Below are 18,752 nucleotides of genomic sequence, written 5' to 3'. Positions count from 1 at the left end.
CATCGAAGTATCGTTAGGAATTTAACAATGGGACATCAACATAGAAACATTGGAGGGAGACAGTGGGAAGCTTAAAGGGCAATATTAAGACACAAAGACATATGGTGTACATATTTCTGTAAGTAAGTGTATGAGTGATGTGGAATTACGGGGGATGAGGGTCAGAAGTGGATGTATGAAGCATTGATGAACAGTGAGTGTGGACTCTATGTGTTTTGGCTCTTTCCGTAAATTGTTTCGAACAGATGGGTCTTCAATTGTTTGCGGAAGGAAGCTTGTTCATAAATCGTTCTTAAGTTGCGCGGCAGTGTATTCCAAAGCTGCGTGCTCATGTGAGAAAAGGTTGACACGTGTAGCGTCTTGTATTTCACGCCCTTGCAATTAGGGAAGTCATCTGCATATATGTAAGGGTTGAGGTTTTGGTTGGTGTTATGTATTATCATTCTATTGACCCTATTTACCTGATTTCTTGCACATTAATCTGTAACATTATGCCGAACCTCTTACTCTGTTAATGGCGATGCCTTTGCAACATAATGTAAGCCACACTGAGCCTGCAAATAGGTGGGAAAATGTGGGGTACAAATGCAGCAAATAAATAAATAAATAAAATGCTCAGTAAAACCACCTATTTATTACAAAATTTGCCTGCACTATATCATATTATTCTAGGCGGGTTATATAATTAAACATATGTAAAAACATAATCAACATAATAAAATACATAAAATAACAACAGAGGAGGCTTTCAAAAACAAGTAAGCCTCAGACTGTCTTCTAGGATGTGTCACAGAGCTAATTCTACGTGTTTCATAAAACAGTGGCAGAGGACATTAAACAGTAGCAGTTAACATAAAAAGGCTTTTGAGAACAAATAAGCCTTAAGCTGTTTTCTAAATTGTGTCACAGAGTTGATACTACATATTTCAAACGGCAGTGCATTCCATAAATTAGCATCCTCGACATAAAAAAAAATTGTGTGCATCCGATCTAATGTTCCAAAAGGAAAGAACATCAAGCAGAAGTTTATCTGCTGAGCAAAGGCAATATTCAGGGAGATAAAAAGGGAAAGGGAAATGAGACTTGATGTACTGCCTTTCTGTGGTTTCTGCAACTACATTCAAAGTGATTTACATAGTATATACAGCTATGTATTTGTACCTGGGGCAATGGAGGGTTAAGTGATTTCCCCAGAGTCACAGGGAGCTGGGGTAAGAATTGAACCCAGTTCCCCAGGGCCACGTTCAACAGCACTAACTACTAGACTACTCCTCCACTCTTCTAAATTCTCAGGGGTAGATGCACTAAAACCATCGCTAAAGCCCTTCCATTACCGATTCCTTAGCGAATCGGTAAGCAATGGGAATGCATCAAGGAAATCGCATGCAAATGAGCTGGTCACTGCTAGCTCATTTGCATGGGATTTCCTTCCAAGCCAGTTGGCCAGCTGAGCATGCGCAGAGCAGCCAAGCGTTATGCTGGCTGCTCTGCACATGCCAAGGATGTCCTTTATGGACGTCCTTCACTGAAAGAAAAAAAAGTCGTCCCCATAATCGGGAGAGAGATCAAAGGGCTACGAGCAGGCTCCCGATGCTGCTGGCAGCTATCGGCGGCTTCTGCTCCAGCCGCCTTGCTCCTTTCTGTCTGCTCCGGGGTGTTAGCAGCACATCCGATGCCGCTCCTCCAGGTCTCTCTCAGCCAATCACAGCGCGTTTAGTTGTCACTGGTGTCAGCTAAACGCGCTGTGATTGGCTGAGAGAGACCTGGAGGAGGGGCATAATCGAAAGAGATGTCCAAATAGTTTTTTGATTTGGACGTCCTCACACATCGCAATTCTCTCCGGCAGCGGTCATTACAGAAGAACACCCATCACAAAAAAATCTGGGGGAAAAACGTCCAAATGCTCGTCAGAGATGTCCTTTTTAGTGAAGGACGTCCATGTTAGGCACTTTAGAAGGACGGCCCTGATGAGCACTTGGACGTGGCTAGGCAAAGGTTTCCGGCTGGTTGCTTTCTTTTTTTGTTGTTGTTTTGAGTGAAAAACATCCATAAAGGACGTCCCTGACGAGCACTTGGATGTTTTTTTTCCCCGATTTTTTGGGGGGTTTAAATTTATAGATGTTTTTAGAGGCAAATAAATCCCGCACAGCCCCAACGAGAGGTACAAACCTCCCGTTAGATTTTCCATGGTTAGGCCATCGGAAAACGGTAGTGCATCTCATTACAATACGATTTCTACACATTATAATATTATTTGCACATCTGCATTCCGTTTTCGTTAGTTGCTACCGTGATAGGACAATGCCCTTTTGTGCATGTCCTCGTTTACTACTTGCACGTTAAACTGGCTAGAAACAGTTTAAAACCCACGTTAATGGCTCGTTAAGTTTAGTGCATCTGGCCCTCAGAGAGATGTAGAGGTAGCAATGGAAATAGGGGCCTTACTGTTCAGTGCATTATTCAGCAGACTTAAAACTTTAAATTGAACATGCTACTAAATTGGCAACTGGTGTAGATCTTTAAGGACCAGCATAATATGCTCTGTTTGAGATAAACCCAACAACTAATCGTGCAACCGAATTCTGCATGACTTGTAAAGGACAGAACATGTAGTGAATTACAGTAGTCTAGCGCCTACCTAAAGGACAGTATGGTTGGAATGTAAATGCACGCAAAAGATGTTCTACTCCATGTGGAAACTCAAAAGAGTAAAACCGTTCTTCCCGAGATACATCTTCCGTACAGTCAATGGTAATATGGACTACTGCAACGCACTGTATGCTGGCTGTAAAGAACAGACTATCAAAAAACTCCAAACTGCCCAGAATACTGCCGCCAGACTCATATTTGGAAAAACCAAATATGAAAGTGCAAAACCCTTAAGAGAGAAACTTCACTGGCTCCCACTTAAGGAACGAATTGCATTCAAGTTCTGCACGATTGTACACAAAATCATTTACACAGACGCCCCCAATATACATACTAAACCTCGTGGACCTACCTCCCAGAAACGCCACAAGATCATCCCGCAAATTTCTCAACCTGCACTTCTCCAGCTGTAAAGGACTAAAATACAAGCTGATGCATGCCACTACCTTCTCTTACATGAGCACGCAGTTATGGAATGCACTACCTACAGATCTGAAAGCAATCAACGAAATAACCATCTTTTGCAAATCTCTGAAGACATACTTCTTCAACAAAGCCTATGAGAACCGATAACCGATAACCTAATCCACTACCACCTCACCAACCTACTCAGTTATGAAAGCCCACCTTCTATAACTACCCTAATCACTCCCTTCCTTCTTCTCTCTTCCCTACTTAATCTCTGCACAATACTAACTGTATCTGATATCCTGAAATGATAATGTTAACAAATCTATGTAAGCCACATTGAGCCTGCAAATAGGTGGGAAAATGTGGGATAGAAATGCAATAAATAAAATTAGTCCTAAATTGTAGTGTGTTTTTTCAACTTTCCTCCACCTCTGGAGATCAGAATTGTACTGAGCTATAGCTGTACCCTGTGCGACTCTCTTAGTGGCACTCCCACCCCGCCCTACTCACCCCCTTCACCACTACCAATGAGAGGAGATGGAGGGCTGGGAGCAGCATTTGGGCAGACTTCATATTTATGCAGAAACACCACTCACACAGTCCTTGGAATGGAGCTGCTGGAGATGATGGAAAGATATTAACACAGGCCCCAGAGGACCGGCCGAGCGTAGAAAACCTGAGTTCACCTTTCCCTGGTGATGATCTGTTCACAAAGAGGCCCAGCAAACCAAACCACCACAAGGGTGGAGGTACACGAATTCCTACGAAAAATACGAGTCTGAGGAAAGGGGGGAGTAGGAGGAGTGGGCTCTTCAACAACACCAGTAGGCGACGTGAGTTAGGAGCAATTTCTTTATTTAAATATACACTCGACTCGACACAGCCGTGTTTCGGCGCAAAAAGCGCCTTCCTCAGGAGTCTTGTGATATATAGATATACCAATGTTAACCACAAATAGAATGAAAACAAGGCATCTGATAATCCACTGCCAATGCAGGAAAAAGGCTCAGCGTATTAAAAAACACTTCCGTGCATAACACGGCTGTGTCGAGTCGAGTGTATATATTTAAATAAAGAAATTGTTCCTAACTCATGTCGCCTACTGGTGTTGTTGAAGAGCCCACTCCTCCTACTCCCCCCCTTTCCTCAGAAACAAAGAGGCCCATGCACCTTCTTACTGAGCAGGAGACAGTTAGTGTCAAGCAGCACAAAAACCCCCTATCAAAGAACATTTCATCCACAAGTCTCCCAATTTTTTTTTCTCAAACCAAAATTTACTTTGTGCTTTTACTATCTCAATTAACATTTACTGTCCACATATAATGGAATGTAGACTGTATCACATTTGTAAATGCATATCTTCTACATGAATTTTAAGAATTAAACTGGATGGGAGAATTGATGCTATATTAATCCCGATCTACGCTGGCCTACGGCTGCAGTTTATACAATCCACTGCTGCTAAGCTCTCCACGACTCTTCCCGTTTTGATCATGTCACCCCTCTTTTAATTTCTGAACACTAGCTTCCTGTCTCTGCTCGGATCAAGTTAAAACTGCTTACTCTTGTCTATAAAGGATTATTACCTTCAACGCTTGACTACTTGTCCAAACTTTTCATACCCTTACGCCTCATCCCGGTTATTTCAGTCCCTACAGTTTGCCTTACTGCGTCTCCTTTTTCATACTCAGTTATTATTTATTTACAGAAATTTGATATACAGACGTTCAAATATTTGAAAGGTATTAATCCGTAAATGAATCTTTTCAAGGAGATGCGAAGGCGGTAGAACAAGAGGACATGAAATGAGATTGAAGGGGGGCAGACTCAAAAAAGATGTCAGTAAGTATTTTTTCATGGAGAGAGTGGTGGATGCTTGGAATGCCCTCCTGCGGGAGGTGGTGGAGATGAAAACGGTAACGGAATTCAAACATGCATGGGATAAGCATAAATGAATCCTGTTCAGAAGGAATGTATCCTTGGGAGCTTAGCCGAGTTTAGGTGGCAGAGCCGATGGTGGGAGGCGGGGGATAGTGCTGGGCAGACTTATACGGTCTGTGCCAGAGCCGGTGGTGGGAGGCGGGGCTGGTGGATGGGAGGCGGAGATAGTGCTGGGCAGACTTATACGGTCTGTGCCAGAGCTGGTGGTGGGAGGCGGGGATAGTGCTGGCCAGACTTATACGGTCTGTGCCAGAGCCGGTGGTGGGAGGCGGGGCTGGTGGTTGGGAGGCGGAGATAGTGCTGGGCAGACTTATACGGTCTGTGCCAGAGCTGGTGGTGGGAGGCGGGGATAGTGCTGGCCAGACTTATATGGCCTGCCCTGAAGAGGACAGGTACAAATAAAAAAGTAGCACATATGAATTTATCTTGTTGGGCAGACTGGATGGACCGTGCAGGTCTTTTTCTGCCGTCATCTACTATGTGTTACTATGTCTGAATTAACACGCAGACCTAGGCAGTTTACAATTCTAAAAAAATAGGAGAGACACAAGAAAGGAACTACAATATTCTGATAGGAAAGTGAATAACACAGGCACTAAGTAGGACCAATACATATCCATACAGGAATGGGGCAAACAAAGGGGAAGCATAGAGAAGCGAGAGGGGCAAGTTTGAACCGACAGCTGTGACCCACAATTGGCTAACTTGGAGGATCAAACACCTGGCGGAACAGCCAGGCCTTTAATGAAGGCTTCAACTTTTTAAAAGACAGTGCAGCACAAACATTTTGAGGAAGGGGATTCCAAAAGGCAGGGGCTGCAAAAAAAATAAGACAAAAGGTCTAGTTGATGCTAAGCTAGCTTGTTTGGGATTTGGCAAAACTAAATAGTAATCATTGAGTGATCGCAAGAGACAAATGGGTGAATATGGAATGGTAAGGTTAGCCAGGTAATCTGGGAATCCCGAGCGGAAAGCCTTGAAAGTAAGGGTTTAGGAATGATTCTTTGCTCTATAGGAAGCCAGTGATATTTCTGAAGTAGAGGTGAAACCATGATCCGTTCTTTCAGCATACATACATACATAGTAGATGACGGCAGAAAAAGACCTGCACAGTCCATCTAGTCTGCCCAACAAGATAAACTCATATATGCTACTTCTTGTATATACCTTACCTTGATTTGTATCTGCCATTTTCAGGACACAGACCGTAGAAGTCTTGCCCAGAACTAGCCCCACCACCCAAACACCAGCCCCGCCTCCCAATCTCGGCTAAGCTTCTGAGGATCCATTCCAGCATGGTGGAGAAGTTTAACTGCGGTATTTTGTAATGTTTGGAGACGATTTAGAGAATAACGAGGAGATCCTAAGTATATTATGTTACAGTAATCGATTTTTGACACCTGGTTGTCACCTGTCACACTGCATGCTGGAATGCACTATCGTTTGACATTCAAAATGAGCCTTTATTCCTGAAGCTCAGGCTAAAATCAAAACATGGTTATTCCAACAGACCTACAGCCTGCCTTAATTTCTGTCCCTTCCCCTGCTCCCATCCATTAAGAAGCACTAATTCATCATTTTTTTATAGTACCGCTTTGCTTGCTGGCATTCACAGCTGGTCCCTCCATTATGCCTGTTGGCAATGGTATTGCCAGAATTTATGATTTCCTAGAGTCATTCTAAGAATTTAAGGCAAAAACAAGAACTACAGTTCCCAGGATGCAATGTGATCCAACATGCTAGAGACAAAGGGTTGGGGTGGGGTGACTTTTAGCTGTCAGCTTAGCTCAGTACCCAGGCTTTAATTGCAGGGGTAAGTTGTTTTTATTCTGCCTGGCAAAGACTGATAGCTTGCTACACACACTGTAACTTAGACCAGTTCCTTATCTCTTGCTTAACTATACAAAGACCTTGCCTTGAGTTTAGCTAACCATCAAATTATCCCAACTGACTGTACCACACATCTTGTTCCCATCATATATCTGCTCTTGGTCCCTCAGCTATATGGTAATCCATATTGTAGAAAATCTTTAGCATCATATCTATGTTAGTTGAATGTTCTAATGCTTATTAGGTGTATCATTAGTATTATGCTAACATTGTATTATATCTCTGCTGCTGTTAAATGTGTTTATTTTTTATACTGTTTCAGGGTAGTTCTATTATTAGGTTTCAATTTACTGTTTTCAAGTTTACCTCATTTATTATATTTATATTTTATTTTTGTTATGCTGTTAACAAAATTGTAAGTTTTATGTTAAACTATCTGCTGTACCCCGCCTTGGATGAATCTCTTCATAAAGGCGGTTAATAAATCCCAATAAATAAATAGCAGAGAAGTTGAGCTAAGCAGGTGGAAGGTGTCTAGGTTTTAAACTTTCCACTGAACTACTGGAGAGGCAATAACCTTTATGCACTATCGGCCTGATTTCAATCTGATTAACTTATTACATACTGCTGCAATATGTTCCAGTGGGGTAGCCACAGGTGGGCCTTGGTGGGCCGGGGCCCACCCACTTAGGGCCCATCCAACAGTAGCACATGGTAATGAAAATGCTGCTCTCCACAATACTGGCACCTTCGCGTGCTCAGTTTTCAGCGCATGCCTGCTGCAGACTACCAAGGTGGAGACTGAAGAGAAGCATTTTCCCACCAGCTGAGATATTTTTTTTGATGTGGGGGTGGGGAAGAGAACATTTGGTGCCCACCCACTTCTTGCCTAGGCCCACCCAAAATCTGCTGTCTGGCTACGCCCCTGAATTTATGTTCCTTTTCCAGTTTTGTAACATCAGCTCCTCAGCGATCATGTCCCTCACAATCAACCCAGCCCACAATATCACATCCTCACACACCTGCGGCCCAGTTGGGGGGGGGGGTCAGTCCCAGCTGTGGCACTTTGCACAGTGAAAGAACTGAAGCACCCCCACCCCCACCCCCACACACACACCAGTTGACTCAGTCTCCACTAGCAAAATGAATGGAGCTGGTTTAGCAGACTGATGTTAAACCCAGACTTACCAAGGCCAGGCTGCAAAAGTTAGGATTGTGCCTAGACTTATAGAGCACATAAAATGAAAGCAAAAATTATTGCCACAAGAAAATGAAACAGGAATAGTGCGATTTCGCTGTGAACAAGTCGTGGTCCTGCTGGCAGCTTGCAGGCACATCTACGTGAGGACACCAACGTGGGCACACATCCAGGGCTGGTACAGAGATGGGAGTTGTCCTGCAAAGGCTGGGCTGAGCCGGATCAAGTGGCAGTGCCAGCGTGCCACATTTTCTTTTTATTCTGCTGTCCATCTGATGCTCAGCTAACACCTGCCCCGTTCACCAATACACCCACTATGACCCATAAACCTCAAAGCACCTCCGGGCAGAATGTTGTGACCGAGCCTGGCAAACGCTACGATGGCAACCGAACTCCCAACTGGTGAAAAAGGATCAGCCGCCTTACCTGTTGCTGCTCCCGAAAGCTGAACCGCAGCCAGGAAGGGGAGAAGTGCCAACGTCCAGCAGAAGCTCTCGTTCTTCCAGCAAGCTTTGCATGCCTAGGGCCTGCTGCAGCCCGCTCCCCGCATGCTTTCAGGCTGCAGGGTTCCGCCAGGTCCGGGCATGCATGGAATGCAGGGAGTCGCCTTCAGCAGTCGTGCAGCTGCGCGTGAGACAACTTGCCGAGCTCACTATGGTTGCCACAGCCCTGCTAGGCTACCTCCAGTTCTTCGGGGTGGCTATGTTTCCATGGCATCCGGCAGAGAAGCTGCGCTCGCCTCCTTCCTCCCCGCCTCACACACATGCCAGGCAGGCACCAGTGGCTCCCACTTGTGCACACGCTGCTCAGTGAGTCATGGTGAAGAGGCTCTCCCAGCCCACACCTTTAGCCACCGCACTTCCTTTACAAGGGTTAGTAATTGTGGAATAATAGTGAAGTTAGCCCGAATGTATCTATCGGGCAGGCTTTGCACCTTTGAGCATTAACCGCAGCTGCAAACGCCCCCCTCCCCTCCTCTCTTCTCTGTTTGCAGCACCTCAAGTTCTTGCTGGCATCTTCAGCTCTGGAAAAATGTAGGCAAATGCCTCTGAATCCCCAGCAAAGTCCACTGCAGGCAGCAGGGCTGTGAAAACCTAAGAGGAGTCAGGCACGTATCCTGTGCGGGTCTGGCTGTTTTATGCACCGTCTACGGAACTTCAGCTCTGTTTAATTACAGCATCTTAAACGTTCCCAAATGCAGGCACGAGACCCGGGCGGCTTTTTCGGACGGAGGAGCTGCTTATTTCAGAACATTCCTAACTGGTGAAGTCGGCACTAGGACCCCGTGGACACCACAGCACTACGCCCACCTGTCCGCTTCGCCCACTATAAGTGTGAAGAGGTTTATTCCTCAGCCTTATTTCTAAGGAGCTGGAGGGTGTCTGTTAGGTTTCCATCAACTCCTCCCATAGTGAACAAAAAGAAAGAGAGATTTGATTTTCAATCTTCCCTTCCTGAACAGAGTAAAATCAGGCGCTTCTCTCTCCCTAATATCCCCGGATTGAAATGAACTGGGGGGGGATGGGAGGGGAGGGAGGGGATTTCCATCTCTCTAAAACCATTATCACAGTCTAGCTCTAATGAGTACTGCTGTTAGCACACTCTCAGCCCGGGCAGGGAGACTGAGATACCCTCTCATCCTTAGAGGTACTCCCTCCAGGGCTCAGGCACATTGGCAAGATGTGGAAAGACACACCCCACAAATAAAATAACAGCAACAATCATACTATTAATTAACAAAATCCCATATAATTCTTCCTACACAGTGTGTTTTTTCTAGCAAAAAAGGTGCAGGTACTCAAATGCCAGGCCACCCTTCAGGGGTGGGGTGATCACTGAGGGAGGGATCCACCCTACAATAGCCAGCCCCCCCCCCACACACACAATAGCCAGCCCCCCCCCCCCCCCCCCCCCCACACACACACACAATAGCCAGGCCCCCTGCAACCAGTCACACAATCTATGACAAGGCAAAATTGGTGTGTAGAGCCTGAGCTCTTTCATTAAAACTTAAGGTCCATGGGTCAATTTTAGCAGACAATGGAAAAGATGCCGGTACTCAGTACCCCCCCCCCCCCCCCGAGTACCCCCTCAAAAAAAGCCCTGTCCCTACAGGAGATAGAACTAGTCCCAGACATTAAAACTTCAAGAACCAGTGTGTGTAGGGAGGAGGGGGAGGAGGAGGGGGGTAAGCTTGCTCCTCAACTACCTGTGCTGTACCTCTTCTGTTCTGTGGTGGGTTGTGTATGTTTGTGAGGGAAGCCTGCATTGCTGTATCTCTTCTGTGGTGATGGTGGTGTGTGTGTGCATGTGTGAAGTTTGCACCACTTTTGCCTGTTCTGTCCGTCTTCTGTGGTGGGTTGTATGTCAGACAATCTTGCACTGCTGCTGTTCCTAGTGTACTTGTTCTGGGGTGTGTGTCTGGCCACTGCTGCTGCCTGTGCTGTACCTCTTCTGTTCTGTGGTGGGTTGTGTATGTTTGTGAGGGAAGCTTGCATTGCTGGATCTCTTCTGTGGTGGTGGTGGTGGTGGTGGGGTGTGGGTGTGTGTGTGTGTGCATGTCTGAAGTTTGCACCACTTTTGGGTTGTATGTCAGACAATCTTGCACTGCTGCTGTTCCTAGTGTACTTGTTCTGGGGTGTGTGTCTGGCCACTGCTGCTGCCTGTGCTGTACCAACCTGTTCTGTGTGTCTATAATTATATTTCCTGGATTATTCATTCAGTACCTTTCATCAGCCAGTAGCAGCCCCCATCTGAGTATTGTCTCTGTAGTAACAGTTCATCTTGCAGATATATTACTGATTTTCACTTCAGGGCTCTTCTTTATTTAGGGCCCCAGCCCTGGAGCTGTGATGCTTTTGCCCATGGTAGGTGCCAGCAGGTGCTGCGCCCAGTCTGATCATGTGATCAGCAGCTGTCTGACTGCTTGCTCACTTCCTTGATTACTGTTTATTCAGGACAGGTAAAGAGCTTCCTGTAACCAGTAACCTGAGGCAAGCTACAGTTTAAAGCAGGATGGGAAATGGGAAAACGTGCACAGAGCAAGACAACAGGCAGCCTGCTTAATGCTTCCAAAAAGCCACGCCATCCTGGCTAGGCTAATCCGATCCTGGTTTTACCGCAGTGCATGCATGGAGATGTAGTCCTGTTTTAAGGTAAGGAGAACTACCCATCTATATGTGCTGGGGGTAATAAATTCAGAACTGGCATAGTCTGTCTTAAATGACATGCAGTTTTTGGAACTTCCACCCTCCTCCCCCCCCCCCCTCCGGAATCACACAGGGGATTTATGGAACTAAAACTGATTCGTTTTCTGATCATCTTATTTTCCAGTGGCCCATATTGAAAGCAATAACCAGCTGCTAGCATTGATTTTAACGGAAAGGTTGCATAGTGTCAGGAATTCAGAGATTCAGGGGCAGATAAATATCTCTTCCCCTTATGTTTGGCCCCTGATGAAGGGGGAAGTTCATCTCTTTAAATTCTGAGGAAGGTGTTCTCCCAAATGTGACTCAGTGGCATCAATAAGAATTTTGTTTATTGACTTGTCAATTGCTCATACGGCAACCAATCCAAGCAAGGGACTATAACGGAGTGGAGGAGTGGCCTAGTGGTTAGAGCACCGGTCTTGCAATCCAGAGGTGGCTGGTTCAAATCCCACTGCTGTTCTTTGTGATCTTGGGCAAGTCACTTAACCCTCCATTGCCTCAGGTACAAACTTAGATTGTGAGCCCTCCTGGGACAGAGAAATATCCAGAGTACCTGAATGTAACTCACCTTGAGCTACTACTGAAAAAGGTGTGAGCAAAATATGAATAGATAAAAGAAAAACCAGATTGTACAAAAAAACATAATTCCACAATATACAAAAAAAACCATAAATATAATAGGAAAAATGGCATCATAAAACCCCAAAACAAAATAGCCTTTATGACTAGTATGGATAACTGAGGTGTATCAGAGGGAACCTTGGGTGGGGGCTGGGGAGGGTTATGGCTGACTGGGGAGGAAGAAGACTCACTGGCACAGGGAATCTGAGCAGGCTATTGTATTCTAGTGTTTTTCAACTTCTGTAATCCTTAGTAACAGTAGATGATGGCAGAAAAAGACAAATCAAGCCATCCAGGCTGCACAGTTATTTGTGTTTACACTGATGCCAGATGAAGAAGTTTGATCACTTATAGGATGCAAGGAGTGGCCTAGTGGTTAGGGTGGTGGACTTTGGTACTGAGGAACTGAGTTCGATTCCCGGCACAGGTAGCTCCTTGTGACTCTGGGCAACTCACTTAACCCTCCATTGCCCCATGTAAGCTGCATTGAGCCTGCCATGAGTGGGAAAGCGCGGGGTACAAATGTAACAAAAAAAAAAAGTCCTTGTCCAGCTGGTTCTTATCCGCCTGGGGACATGAGCACATGTTGCATCCCATGATTATGCCAGCATCCCCCTATTCCCCCCCAACCCCCACCCTCCTTAATTGTACATATTTATGAAACACGGCAGGCTGCCTCTTACCCGAATTGCAGGGAGTATGAAAGTGGAGGCATATAAGCAAGTTTCTCTCCAGCCCATTTTCACTCTATGGGAAATCTATCAACCAACCCTTCAGGCTGGGGTCTGGGAAAGACAGTGCCAGATGACATAAGGCATGTGTATTCACATCAAATCATTCATGTGAGACTGGGTGTGAGCTGTCCACCCCAAGGGGGATCTTGCAAGTCCATCTGAATTAGCACTGCCATATTACCTTGGGGGGGGGGGGTGGAGGCTCTCTCTCCATGGCCAACTTGGGGTACATGTAGGACCAAGATGCTTTCTGTAGGAGTGTAAAGAGAATCCACAAAAAGTGGTGAACTCAATAGATCCCACGAGGCGTGAAATGAAAAATAAAAAAGGTGGGAATATAAGCCAGGCTATCCAAAGAATGGAACCAAATTATCTTTTAAAAAAACAAAGTTTAATAATTTCCAAACAAATAATGATATAACAATAACACATAAAAAATGACTCGACACAACGTTGTGTTTCGGCCGAATAGGCCTACATCAGGAGTCTTATTAATCAAGTTGAAATTGAATATAACACATCAAAGGAATCTCAAACCGCAGATAAAAGATTCCAAAGATCTTACAGATAAGATCTTAAAAATGGTCTTGAAAAAGACCGTTACACAAGTGGACCGTCTGTCGCAGTGATCTCAGCAGTTATAATGAAACACAACGTTGTGTCGAGTCATTTTTTATGTGTTATTGTTATATCATTATTTGTTTGGAAATTATTAAACTTTGTTTTTTTAAAAGATAATTTGGTTCCATTCTTTGGATAGCCTGGCTTATATTCCCACCTTTTTTATTTTTCTGTAGGAGTGTAGCATAAAAAATGCTACTCATGCAAAAAATAAAAGAGAAGCACATTAGTAACATAAGAACATAACGTGTATACCCTGGAGGAAAGGAGAAACAGGGGTGATATGATACAGATGTTCAAATACTTGAAAGGTATTAATCCACAAACGAACCTTTTTCCGGAGACCTGAAGGCGGTAGAACTAGAGGACATGAAATGAGGTTGAAGGGGGGCAGACTCAAGAAAAATGTCAGGAAGTATTTTTTCACGGAGAGAGTGGTGGATGCTTCGAATGCTCTCCCACAGGAGGTGGTGGAGAGGAAAACAATAACGGAATTCAAACATGCGTGGGATAAACATAAACAAATCCGGTGGTGGGAGGCGGGGCTCGTGGTTGGGAGGCGGGGATAATGCTGGGCAGACTTGTATGGTCTGTGCCCTGAAAATGACAGATACAAATCAAGGTAAGAGGTTTTAATACCCCTGTATAAGACGTTGGTGAGGCCCCACCTGGAGTATTGTGTTCAGTTTTGGAGGCCGTATCTTGCGAAGGATGTTAAAAAAATGGAAGCGGTGCAAAGAAAAGCTACGAGAATGGTATGGGGATTTGCGTTACAAGACATGTGAGGAGAGACTTGCGGACCTGAACATGTATACCCTGGAGGAAAGGAGAAACAGGGGTGATATGATACAGACGTTCAAATATTTGAAAGGTATTAATCCGCAAACGAACCTTTTCCGGAGATGGGAAGGTGGTAGAATGAGAGGACATGAAATGAGATTGAAGGGGGGCAGACTCAAGAAAATGTCAGGAAGTATTTTTTCATGGAGAGAGTAGTGGATGCTTGGAATGCCCTCCCGTGGGAGGTGGTGGAAATGAAAACGGAATTCAAACATGCATGGGATAAGCATAAAGGAATCCTGTTCAGAAGGAATGGATCCTAAGGAGCTTAGCCGAGATTGGGTGGCAGAGCCAGCCGGTGGTGGGAGGCGAGGATAGTGCTGGACAGACTTATACGGTCTGTGCCAGAGCCGGTGGTTGGGAGGAGGGGCTGGTGGTTGGGAGGCGGGGATAGTGCTGGACAGACTTATACGGTCTGTGCCAGAGCCGGTGGTGGGAGGCGGGACTGGTGGTTGGGAGGCTGGGATAGTGCTGGACAGACTTATACGGTCCGTGCCCTGAAGAGGACAGGTACAAATCAAAGTAGGGTATACACAAAAAGTAGCACACATGAGCTTATCTTGTTGGGCAGACTGGATGGACCGTGCAGGTCTTTTTCTGCCATCATCTACTATGTTAGAACATAAGAATAGCCATACTAGGTCAGACCAACAGTCGATTTAGCCCAGTATCCTGTTTCCAAGAGTGGCTAATCCAGGTCACAGGTACCTGGCAGAAATCCAAATAGTAGCAACATTCCATGCTACCAATCCCAGGACAACCAGTGGCTTCCCCATTAATAGCAGACTATGGACTTGTCCTCCAGGAACTTGTCCAAACCTTTTTTAAACCCAGATACTCTAAACCGCTGTTACCACATCCTCTGGCAAAGAGTTCCGGAACTTATCTATTCGTTGAGTGAAAAAATATTTCCTCCTATTTGTTTTCTTAAAATATTTCCATGTAACTTCCTCTTTGTACTTTTTGAAAGACTTATACAAAATTGATTCACTTTTACCCGTTCTACACCACTCAGGATTGTATAGACCTCAATCATATCCCCCCTCACCCGCCTCTTTTCCAAGCTGAACAGCACTAACCTCTTTAACACGCGTGGGATAAACATAAAGGAATCCTGTTCAGAAGGAATGGATCCTAAGGAGCTTAGCCGAGATTGGGTGGCAGAGCCGGTGGCGGGAGGCGGGGAAAATGCTGGGCAGACTTATACGGTCTGTGCCAGAGCCGGTGGTGGGAGGCAGGGATAGTGCTGGGCAGACTTATACGGTCTGTGCCAGAGCTGGTGGTTGGGAGGCGGGGCTGGTGGTTGGGAGGCGGGGAAAATGCTGGGCAGACTTATACGGTCTGTGCCCTGAAGAGGACAGGTACAAATCAAAGTAAGGTATACACAAAAAGTAGCACATATGAGTTTATCTTGTTGGGCAGACTGGATGGACCGTGCAGGTCTTTTTCTGCCGTCATTTACTATGTTACTATGTTATTCTCATATGAAAGGTGTTATATTCCCTTTATCATTTTGGTCGCTCTTCTTTGAACCTTTTTCTAATTCCGCTATCTCTTTTTTGAGATACGACAAGCAGAATTGAACCCAATACTCAATGTGAGGTCACACCACGGAGCGATATAAAGGCATTATAATATTCTTATTTTGCATCCTTTTCCTAATAATTCCTAGCATCCTGTTTGCTTTTTTGGCAGCTGCCACACACTGAGCAGAAGATTTCAGTGTATTATCTACACCCAGATCTTTTTCTTGAGTGCTGATTCTTAAGGTGGACTCTAGCACCAGGTAACTATGATTCAGATTACTACTACTACTACTACTACTTATCATTTCTATAGCGCTACTAGACGTACGCAGCGTTGTATTATTCTTTCCAACGTGCATCACTTTGCATTTGTCCACATTAAATTTCATCTGCCATTTGGATGCTCAGTCTTCCAGTTTCCTAAGGTCTTCCTGCAATTATTCTCAGTCCGTATGTGTTTTAACAATTGATTTAAGACTTGGCACTTACTGAGGGAACAGTTGTTACCACATAGGCTTATGATCCTTTACAGCAATGCAGAGGTGAATTCCAGAGGGAGGAGGGGTGGACTTAAAGGGCAGACAGGTGTTTGGTTTCTGGAAGCATGCTTGCAATTCAAAACTTTCTCTTTTTGAGGCTGGTCATGAAAGGCAGGGTTCAAGTGACTCTTTCTATGGTATCATTTTAGTTACAGTCAAGTACATTTGCAGAACTTGCTTGGCTTGGCGCAATAAGAACACAGCAGTGTACAACAAAAAAAATAGAAAATAGGAAAAGAACTCCAAAAATCAAATAGTAAAACACATTCTCTGAAGAACATTTCACCCCAATACAAATAAAAAAAATAGCAGACATATAAAGCACACTAATCTCCAATCACTGCTGACTCCCTGGAGAAACCTTACCAAACGCTACAGAATGTTCTGTACTTACATCTCAGATCTGCAGCCCCTCATTACCTCCCTACCCTCATCTCCCCTTACGTTCCTACCCGAAATTTCCGATCACAGGTCAAATCCCTCCTCTCAGCACCCTTCTCCACCACCGCCAACTCCAGGCTCCGCCCTTTCTGCCTCGCCTCACGCTATGCTTGGAATAAACTCCCTGAGCCCATATGCCAAGCCCCCTCCCTGCCCATCTTCAAATCCTTACTCAAAGCCCACCTCTTCGGCACATAAGCATTATACCTCCATTCCGGAAATCTAGACTGCCCCAACTTGACATTTCGTCCTTTAGATTGTAAGCTCCTTTGAGCAGGGACTGTCCTTCTTTGTTAAACTGTACAGCGCTGCGTAACCCTAGTAGCGCTTTAGAAATGTTGAGTAGTAGTAGTAGTAGATACACCTATTAAGCACACATTGGACATTCAACTAATATAGATATGATGCTAATGCTTTTCTATCACACAGTTTACCATGTAGCTGAGGGGCCAAGTGCAGATATATGATGGGGACAAGATGGGTGGTACAGAGTTAGTTCGGCACCTAACCACTACACCTCTATTCTAGACTGCCCCAACTTGACATTTCGTCCTTTAGATTGTAAGCTCCTTTGAGCAGGGACTGTCCTTCTTTGTTAAACTGTACAGCGCTGCGTAACCCTAGTAGCGCTTTAGAAATGTTGAGTAGTAGTAGTAGTAGATACACCTATTAAGCACACATTGGACATTCAACTAATATAGATATGATGCTAATGCTTTTCTATCACACAGTTTACCATGTAGCTGAGGGGCCAAGTGCAGATATATGATGGGGACAAGATGGGTGGTACAGAGTTAGTTCGGCACCTAACCACTACACCTCTATTCTAGACTGCCCCAACTTGACATTTCGTCCTTTAGATTGTAAGCTCCTTTGAGCAGGGACTGTCCTTCTTTGTTAAACTGTACAGCGCTGCGTAACCCTAGTAGCGCTTTAGAAATGTTGAGTAGTAGTAGTAGTAGATACACCTATTAAGCACACATTGGACATTCAACTAATATAGATATGATGCTAATGCTTTTCTATCACACAGTTTACCATGTAGCTGAGGGGCCAAGTGCAGATATATGATGGGGACAAGATGGGTGGTACAGAGTTAGTTCGGCACCTAACCACTACACCTCTATTCTAGACTGCCCCAACTTGACATTTCGTCCTTTAGATTGTAAGCTCCTTTGAGCAGGGACTGTCCTTCTTTGTTAAACTGTACAGCGCTGCGTAACCCTAGTAGCGCTTTAGAAATGTTGAGTAGTAGTAGTAGTAGATACACCTATTAAGCACACATTGGACATTCAACTAATATAGATATGATGCTAATGCTTTTCTATCACACAGTTTACCATGTAGCTGAGGGGCCAAGTGCAGATATATGATGGGGACAAGATGGGTGGTACAGAGTTAGTTCGGCACCTAACCACTACACCTCTATTCTAGACTGCCCCAACTTGACATTTCGTCCTTTAGATTGTAAGCTCCTTTGAGCAGGGACTGTCCTTCTTTGTTAAACTGTACAGCGCTGCGTAACCCTAGTAGCGCTTTAGAAATGTTGAGTAGTAGTAGTAGTAGATACACCTATTAAGCACACATTGGACATTCAACTAATATAGATATGATGCTAATGCTTTTCTATCACACAGTTTACCATGTAGCTGAGGGGCCAAGTGCAGATATATGATGGGGACAAGATGGGTGGTACAGAGTTAGTTCGGCACCTAACCACTACACCTCTATTCTAGACTGCCCCAACTTGACATTTCGTCCTTTAGATTGTAAGCTCCTTTGAGCAGGGACTGTCCTTCTTTGTTAAACTGTACAGCGCTGCGTAACCCTAGTAGCGCTTTAGAAATGTTGAGTAGTAGTAGTAGTAGATACACCTATTAAGCACACATTGGACATTCAACTAATATAGATATGATGCTAATGCTTTTCTATCACACAGTTTACCATGTAGCTGAGGGGCCAAGTGCAGATATATGATGGGGACAAGATGGGTGGTACAGAGTTAGTTCGGCACCTAACCACTACACCTCTATTCTAGACTGCCCCAACTTGACATTTCGTCCTTTAGATTGTAAGCTCCTTTGAGCAGGGACTGTCCTTCTTTGTTAAACTGTACAGCGCTGCGTAACCCTAGTAGCGCTTAGAAATGTTGAGTAGTAGTAGTAGTAGATACACCTATTAAGCACACATTG

At 44.8% G+C, this 18,752-nt stretch overlaps 1 protein-coding gene across 1 annotated transcript in view; it reads right to left on the bottom strand.

Annotated features, from left to right (window-relative positions):
- The window catches only part of STON2 (stonin 2), a 257,064-nt gene extending 246,221 nt beyond the window's left edge, over nt 1-10,843 (bottom strand). Inside the window, exon 1 of the mRNA XM_030213724.1 lies at nt 10,756-10,843. The gene's annotated coding sequence lies outside the window, so the exon portion shown is untranslated. The remainder of the gene's footprint in view (nt 1-10,755) is intronic.
- Between the last annotated feature and the right edge of the window lie 7,909 nt (nt 10,844-18,752).

Source organism: Microcaecilia unicolor, chromosome 9 (genome assembly GCF_901765095.1).
Source record: "Microcaecilia unicolor chromosome 9, aMicUni1.1, whole genome shotgun sequence".
NCBI lineage: Eukaryota > Metazoa > Chordata > Amphibia > Gymnophiona > Siphonopidae > Microcaecilia > Microcaecilia unicolor.
Note: the sequence above shows the minus strand (reverse complement) of the source record. Positions and strands in the feature narration are given on the sequence as shown.